This window comes from Phaenicophaeus curvirostris, assembly GCF_032191515.1.
Source record: "Phaenicophaeus curvirostris isolate KB17595 chromosome W unlocalized genomic scaffold, BPBGC_Pcur_1.0 scaffold_35, whole genome shotgun sequence".
Taxonomy (NCBI): domain Eukaryota; kingdom Metazoa; phylum Chordata; class Aves; order Cuculiformes; family Cuculidae; genus Phaenicophaeus; species Phaenicophaeus curvirostris.
Window position 1 is genome coordinate 574,718 of NW_027206664.1, and position 6,885 is coordinate 581,602.

Sequence of the window (6,885 nt, forward strand, 5' to 3'; positions counted from 1 at the left end):
CAGAGGGATTTGGTGTGGGGGAGGGATTCACATGCTGAGGAAACAGCCGCCACTCTGTGTCTCGTGGGCGCAGATACAGGCGAGAGATCTTCCAGCCTGCAACCCACACCGGGTCACTGGCCCGCCTGAACACCCATCTGACTGGGAGAACTGGAGGATTAAGAAGGAAGAGCTGGAATCTGTCGTAGGGCAAGGAGCCTATGATGTCATTGCCATCACGGAAACGTGGTGGGACGACTCATATAACTGGAGTGCAGCTATGGTGGGTACAAACTCTTCAGGAGAGATAGGAAGGGCAGGAGAGGAGGCGGGGTAGCCCTCTTTGTAAGGGAGGACTTGGACACCATTGAGATGGATTGTGGCGATGAGGAGATTGAGTGCCTGTGGGTTAAAATCACAGGAGCCCACCAGAAGGTAGATTTTGTGATGGGAGTCTGTTACAGACCACCCAGCCAAGGAGAAGCAGCTGAAGAAGCTCTTCTATAAACAGCTGGGGTTAATCTCTAGATCGATGCAACAAGGTTCTTGTGGGAGACTTCAATCTTCCTGATATCTGCTGGGAGTACAATAGAGCAGAAAGGAAGCAGTCTAGGAGGTTCCTGGAGTGCGTGGAAGACAACTTCCTCGCACAGCTGGGGAATGAACCAACAAGGGAGGGTGCCCTCCTGGACCTGCTGTTTGTGAACAGAGAAGGCCTTGTGGGGGATGTGGCAGTAGGTGGACGCCTAGGACAAAGCGACCATGAGATGATAGGGTTTTCTGTTCTAGGTGAAGTGAAGAGGGTGGTTAGTAGGACGGTAGCATTAAATTTTCAGAGGGCAGACTTTGAACTCTTCAGAAGGCTGGTTGGCAAAGTCTCATGGGAGACAGTCCTTAAGGGCAAGGGAGCCCATGAGGGCTGGGAGCTCTTCAAAAAGGAAATCCTAGCAGCTCAGGAGAAAGCCATCCCCATGTTCCAGAAAAAAAGCCGGCAGGGGAGAAAGCCAGCTTGGTTGAACAGAGAGATCTTGAGTGATATCAAGAAGAAGAGAAATGTTTATGGGCTCTGGAAGAGGGGACAGGCCTCTTGGGGGGACTACAGGAGGGAAGTGAGACTGTGTAGAGAAAAAATCAGAAGGGCTAAGGCTCAACTAGAAATCAGATTGGCCAAGTCTGTAAAAGATAACAAAAAATCTTTCTATAAATATATAAATAATAAAAGGAGGACTAGGGAGACCATACAGTCCCGATTGGACACAGAAGGAACAACAGTGACAGGGGATGAGGAAAAGGCTGAGGTACTTAATGCCTTCTTTGCCTCAGTCTTTAATTGTAAAGAAAGTAGTTCCGTCTGTGTACAAACCCAGGAGCTGGAGGAGCAAAATGAGGCTCCCATGATCCAAGAGGAGGTGGTCAGAGCCTTGCTAGCCCAACTAGAGACCCACAAGTCTATGGGATCGGATGGGATTCACCCAAGAGTATTGAAGGAGCTGGCGGATGTGCTGGCCAAACCCCCTTCCATCATCTTCCAACAGTCCTGGAAGACTGGGGAAGTCCCACTGGACTGGAGGCTGATGTTGTGCCCATCTACAAGAAGGGTCGCAGGGAGGATCCAGGGAACTACAGGCCTGTCAGCCTGACCTCAGTGCCAGGGAAAGTCATGGAGCAGGTGATCTTGAGTGCGATCATGAAGCACATGCAAGAGAACCAGGTGATCAGGCCCAGTCCACACGGGTTCACAAAAGGCAGGTCTTGCCAAACTAACCCGATCACCTTCTATGACAAAGTGACTCGGCTGCTGGATGAGGGAAAGGCTGTGGATGGATCTTCCTGGACTTGAGTAAAGCCTTTGACACAGTTTCTCCCAGCATTCTGCTTAGGAAACTGTCACCTCTGGCCTGGACAGGCGCACACTCTCCTGGGAGGAAAACTGGTTGGATGGAGGGCCCAGAGAGTGGTGGGAAATGGAGTTAACTCCAGCTGGAGGCCAGTGACAAGTGGTGTCCCCAGGGCTCAGTGCTGGGTCCAGCCCTGTTCAAGGTCTTTATCAATGACCTGGATGAAGGCATCGAGTGCACCCTTAGCAAGTTTGCGGATGACACTAAGCTGGGTGGAAGTGTGGATCTGCTGAAGGCAGGGAGGCTCTGCAAAGGGATCTGAACAGGCTGGACCACTGGGCTGAGACCAATGGGATGAGGTTTGACAAGGCCAAATGCCGGGTCCTGCACTTGGGGCACAACAACCCTGTGCAGTGATACAGACTAGGAGAAGTCTGGCTGGAAACTGCCTGGAGGAGAGGGACCTGGGTGTGTTGGTTGACAGCGACTGAACATGAGCCAGCAGTGGCCCAGGTGGCCAAGAAGGCCAATGGCATCTTGGCTTGGATCAGAAACAGTGTGACCAGCAGGTCCAGGGAGGTTATCCTCCCTCTGGACTCGGCACTGGTGAGACCGCTCCTCGAATCCTGGGGTCAGTTCTGGGCCCCTCACCACAAGAAGGATGTTGAGGCTCTGGAGCGAGTCCAGAGAAGAGCAACAAAGCTGGTGAGGGGGCTGGAGAGCAGGTCTTACGAGGAACGGCTGAGAGAGCTGGGGGTGTTTAGCCTGGAGAAGAGGAGGCTGAGGGGAGACCTCATTGCTCTCTACAACTACCTGAGAGGAGGTTGTGGAGAGGAGGGAGGTGGGCTCTTCTCCCAAGGGACAGGGGACAGGACAAGAGAGAATGGCCTCAAGCTCCGCCAGGGGAGGTTTAGGCTGGACATTAGGAAAAAATTCTTTACAGAAAGGGTCATTGGGCACTGGAACAGGCTGCCCAGGGAGGTGGTTGAGTCACCTTCCCTGGAGGTGTTTAAGGCATGGGTGGATGAGGTGCTGAGGGATATGGTTTAGTGTTTGATAGGAACGGTTGGACTCGATGATCCGGTGGGTCTCTTCCAACCTGGTTATTCTGTGATTCTGTGATTCTGTGAATGGCCTCAAGCTCCGCCATGGGAGGTTTAGGCTGGACATTAGGAAAAAATTCTTCACAGAAAGGGTCATTGGTTCCTGGCAGAGGCTGCCCAGGGAGGGGGTTGAGTCCCCTTCCCTGGAGGTGTTTAAGGGACGGGTGGACGAGGTGCTAAGGGGCATGGTTTAGTGTTTGATAGGAATGGTGATCCTATTGATAATCGATGATTCAGTGGGTCTCTTCCAACCTGGTTATTCTATGATTCTATGATTCTATGATTCTAAGACTCACTCCCTGAGAAGGGCTGCAGCGATTTTGCAGGCCACGAAGCCAAGCGGTGAGTCTGTTCGGCGTGAAGCGCTAGAGATCTGTCCCATAGCTCACCCACCTACATCCCAAGCAAGTCCAGAGAAGCCTTCCTGGCTCTGAGGAAGCCTTCAAATCCCTGAACCTTGGCTGGTCCTACAGCACTAATTTTGCATAAATGCCTGATGTGATACGGTGTCACATTCTCCATCCTGTTTTTTGGCTCCGGCTGGCAAGGCAGCCAGTGCAGACCATCTGCACCGTTCTTCCTCCTCGCCCTCTGCACTCATCCCCAGCATGCTTTCTCTTGGGAGTGAAACACCTCTTCTTCTGCCCTGGAGCACCGTTCCGCCCATCCGACCTTCCTGCGAGCCAGGAGCTTCCACAGCTGCTTCCAAGGACACGAAGGCAGAGAGCTCCCAGCTCCTGCTGGCTGTCACTCTGCCAATCCTCCTGCCAGCAGCCGTTCGGGGAAGGAGCGTTGCCATCGCAGGCAGCAGCCAGGGGGCCAAAGCCTTCCAGGAAAATGTAATCGCTTCCAATAAGCACAAATGCAATATAGAGGAGAGCTTTGTGGCTAGAGATTACGAAGCCCAGAGGCCACGTGTGCTCAGCAGCTCTCTCAGTCTGGAGCAGAGCAGGGAGGCTGGCAGCTCCTATCCGTTCTGCTGCTCGCCTGGAGCTGTTCCATGCCAGAAGAAGAGTGTGGACCGTTCTCTGTCAACACGGCCGAGCCAGGCTGAGCACAGATCCTCAGCCTGTGAGGGCTGCCTGGCTTCTGGCTATCAGCTGGGGCTGGGGACTGAGGGGAGAAGGCTGGATCTCCGCAGCCTTGACAAGAGCAGCTCAAGTTTTCAGATGAGTTGTTCAGCTAGAGACACCTTCACACCACCTTTACACTTCGGGTTAATCATCTGCCCAAGAAAGAAGATGTAACAAGCGATGCTGTTGTCCTGCTGTGCACCAGTCACCCACAGGCAGGAACCGAAGGGCCAGCAGCATCGAGGAGCATCTCTTATCCGAAAGGTGCCAGTGAGCCCTTGGTACCCAGTCTTCAAACAAGTATTTTACATTCTGAATTGTGGAAGCTGGGAGCTGACTGCAGCTCTCCAGATCCCTGGACCAACCGCTGCAGTCGGCCCCTAGTTAAGAGCAGCCTCACCGTGTGTGACAGAGCATGGAGGTCTCCTTCCCTTCTACAGAACAGGGTCTGCTCAGGATGGGGTCAACAGCAAAAGGATTGTCTGAAAACCCATCTTTTTGGGAACTTGTGTCCCGCATGTTCCCCCAGAGCTGTTTGTCTATCGCTGCCAGCTGCTGTCACGCTGGTTCTACTGCTCTGGTCCATTTGCTGTGAACCTGGAAAGAGGAAAAGCTTTTGCCTCCTTGGCTGAGAGATGATGCCAGCTAGCAGGACAAGGTGGTTTTCTCCTGTGTCATCCTGAGTCAAGGTGAGGGAAGTGCCAATGTCTGAGATTTCATAAAGGATTCCACCGGAACTTGTCTTGGAAAGTGAGAGTCTAACAATGCTCATGAGATTAGTCTCCTTTCCAAATCTGATTTCAAAGTATTCATCTTTTTGAAAAGTTTCATGATAATTAGCTTCAATTTCCAAACAAGAGGTCAGTTGAACTGGAAAATAGATTATTTTTTTCTCCTTTGAGAACATCAAAACACTTTATTTTGACAACTTCAGAACTCATCCAAGTTTTTTCTGAGTCAATAAATTAATCAAAAGCGACCTTCTCTAAAAGTAATGTCAGCTTTGAAAAATATCAGTATTTTCCAGTGGAAAAAACACAATTCATCCAAAAATTTCTACCGTGCTTTCAGCCTGACTTCTTGTCTGTGTGCCTCTCCTACACTGCATTCCCAATAATGACGACCTGAGCTGGATTAATTAAAATAGGCAAGGAGACAAAGTCAGGAGCAGTTCCAGCCTAGGCAGAAAAATATGCAGTTTCTGAGATAGATTGAGAATGTTTTTCTTTTTCCTTGTTTCTACCAGTCAGAGGTTGAGCAGACTTCATGGTGTGGTGTCCACAGGGAGAGTTCCCTTTTCTGCAGCCTGTGACCCTTGAAATCCACCCCCCCTTCCACCAAGCGTGCGTTCCCTATTCATTCCCATTTCCCCCAAACCCAGGCTTTGGCTACCGAGCCTATAAACACAACTTCATCGCTGATGCAGTCCAGGAGGTGCTTTATAAAATCTTCACACCTCACTGAGACTTCACTTGAGCAACTCGGCTGGGAGCAGGCAGCGATCCAGGATACACGTGCGTGAGTCTGGAGTAACTCCACTGTTTGCAGTGGGCGTGTAAAGGTGCATTAGAAGTGGAGTCTGTAGAAAAGCTCTGGTTTCTGTAGGATTTGTTTACGCTGAAGAGACTGAGAGGGAAATGAGGACACTGATACCAGCAAGCAAAACTCTGTGGCAAGCTCTGTGCAGTGACTGATCGTGATATTCTGTGAGCTTGGATTTGGGAGGATCCACCTTTTCTGGCATCTCCTTGCACTACAGAGTGCAGGATGCAGTACTCGCAGCCCAAAGGGAGGAGTTTAATCCTCCTCGTGCTGGTGCCCAGGGGTTTGCCTGGGTGTCTCGTGCAGCAGTGGCTGGATGAGCGCTCAGCAAACCAGCCAGAGAGAGGATGCGGTGCCCCTCCTCACACACACCATGAGGAGAACTATTAGACATTCTGGGGGCCTGAAAGGGTCAAAGACAGAATAATGAAAGCCAAGAGCCTGGAGAGCAATATTCTGTCTGGCCTGAAAGGGTCAGGAACGGAATATCATGCCAACAACAAAGCTGCTCCTCCTGACAGGGAGGATGTGGACTATCAGGGCTCTTGGCAACATGCTTAGTTTCTCATCATTCCAGGGCCCGAGTTAAATATATTTCAAGAACACCTGCAGGTCTGAGATAAGACCAGCACAAACAGAATAATGTGTGAATCCTTGAACAGACACGTAGTCCCTCACTTGTAGAACTTGCAGAACTTGTATTCTCACGGTAAGAATAGCGGTAATGTAAACAGTGCACTCAAGCTTGGTAGAAACTGACAAGCTCTCCCAGGAGAGTATAAAAACTCTGGTTGAGGAATAAAGAATTGCTACTTGCCACCAGAGCAGTAGTCCGTCTAGTCTCTCTAAGACGTCCCTGTGAGCTGGTCTCCGTCATTTGGTGCCGAAACCCGGGATACTCGGTTGCTAAAGGACAGGACGTCGCTCGCCTTCACGAGCCGCGGTTGGTAAGTTGGAATCGAGGGCGAGGACAAGGGATTTTGAGGCAGACGAAAGAAAAGAGAAAGAGAGAGAAGAATAGAAAGAAAGAGAAAAGAAAAAAAGAGAAGAATAATAGAAAGAAAGAGAAAAGGAGAAAAAAAAAAAGAGAGAGAAGAATAGAAAAAAAAAAAAAAAGAAAGAAGGGAATTTCTTTGATTAATGAACGTAACATTTTTGCAAGTATGTTAAAGTCCCTGCTTTGTGCTAGGGGGGTAAAAGTTACAAGAAAACAAGTTGATCATTTTTTAGATTTCGTACAAGAAGTTTGTCCATGGTTTCCTAAAGACGGTACAATTAATATTGAAACTTGGAATAAGGTAGGAGATAAGATTCAAAGCTATTATACTATTCATGGGCCTGAAAAGGTCC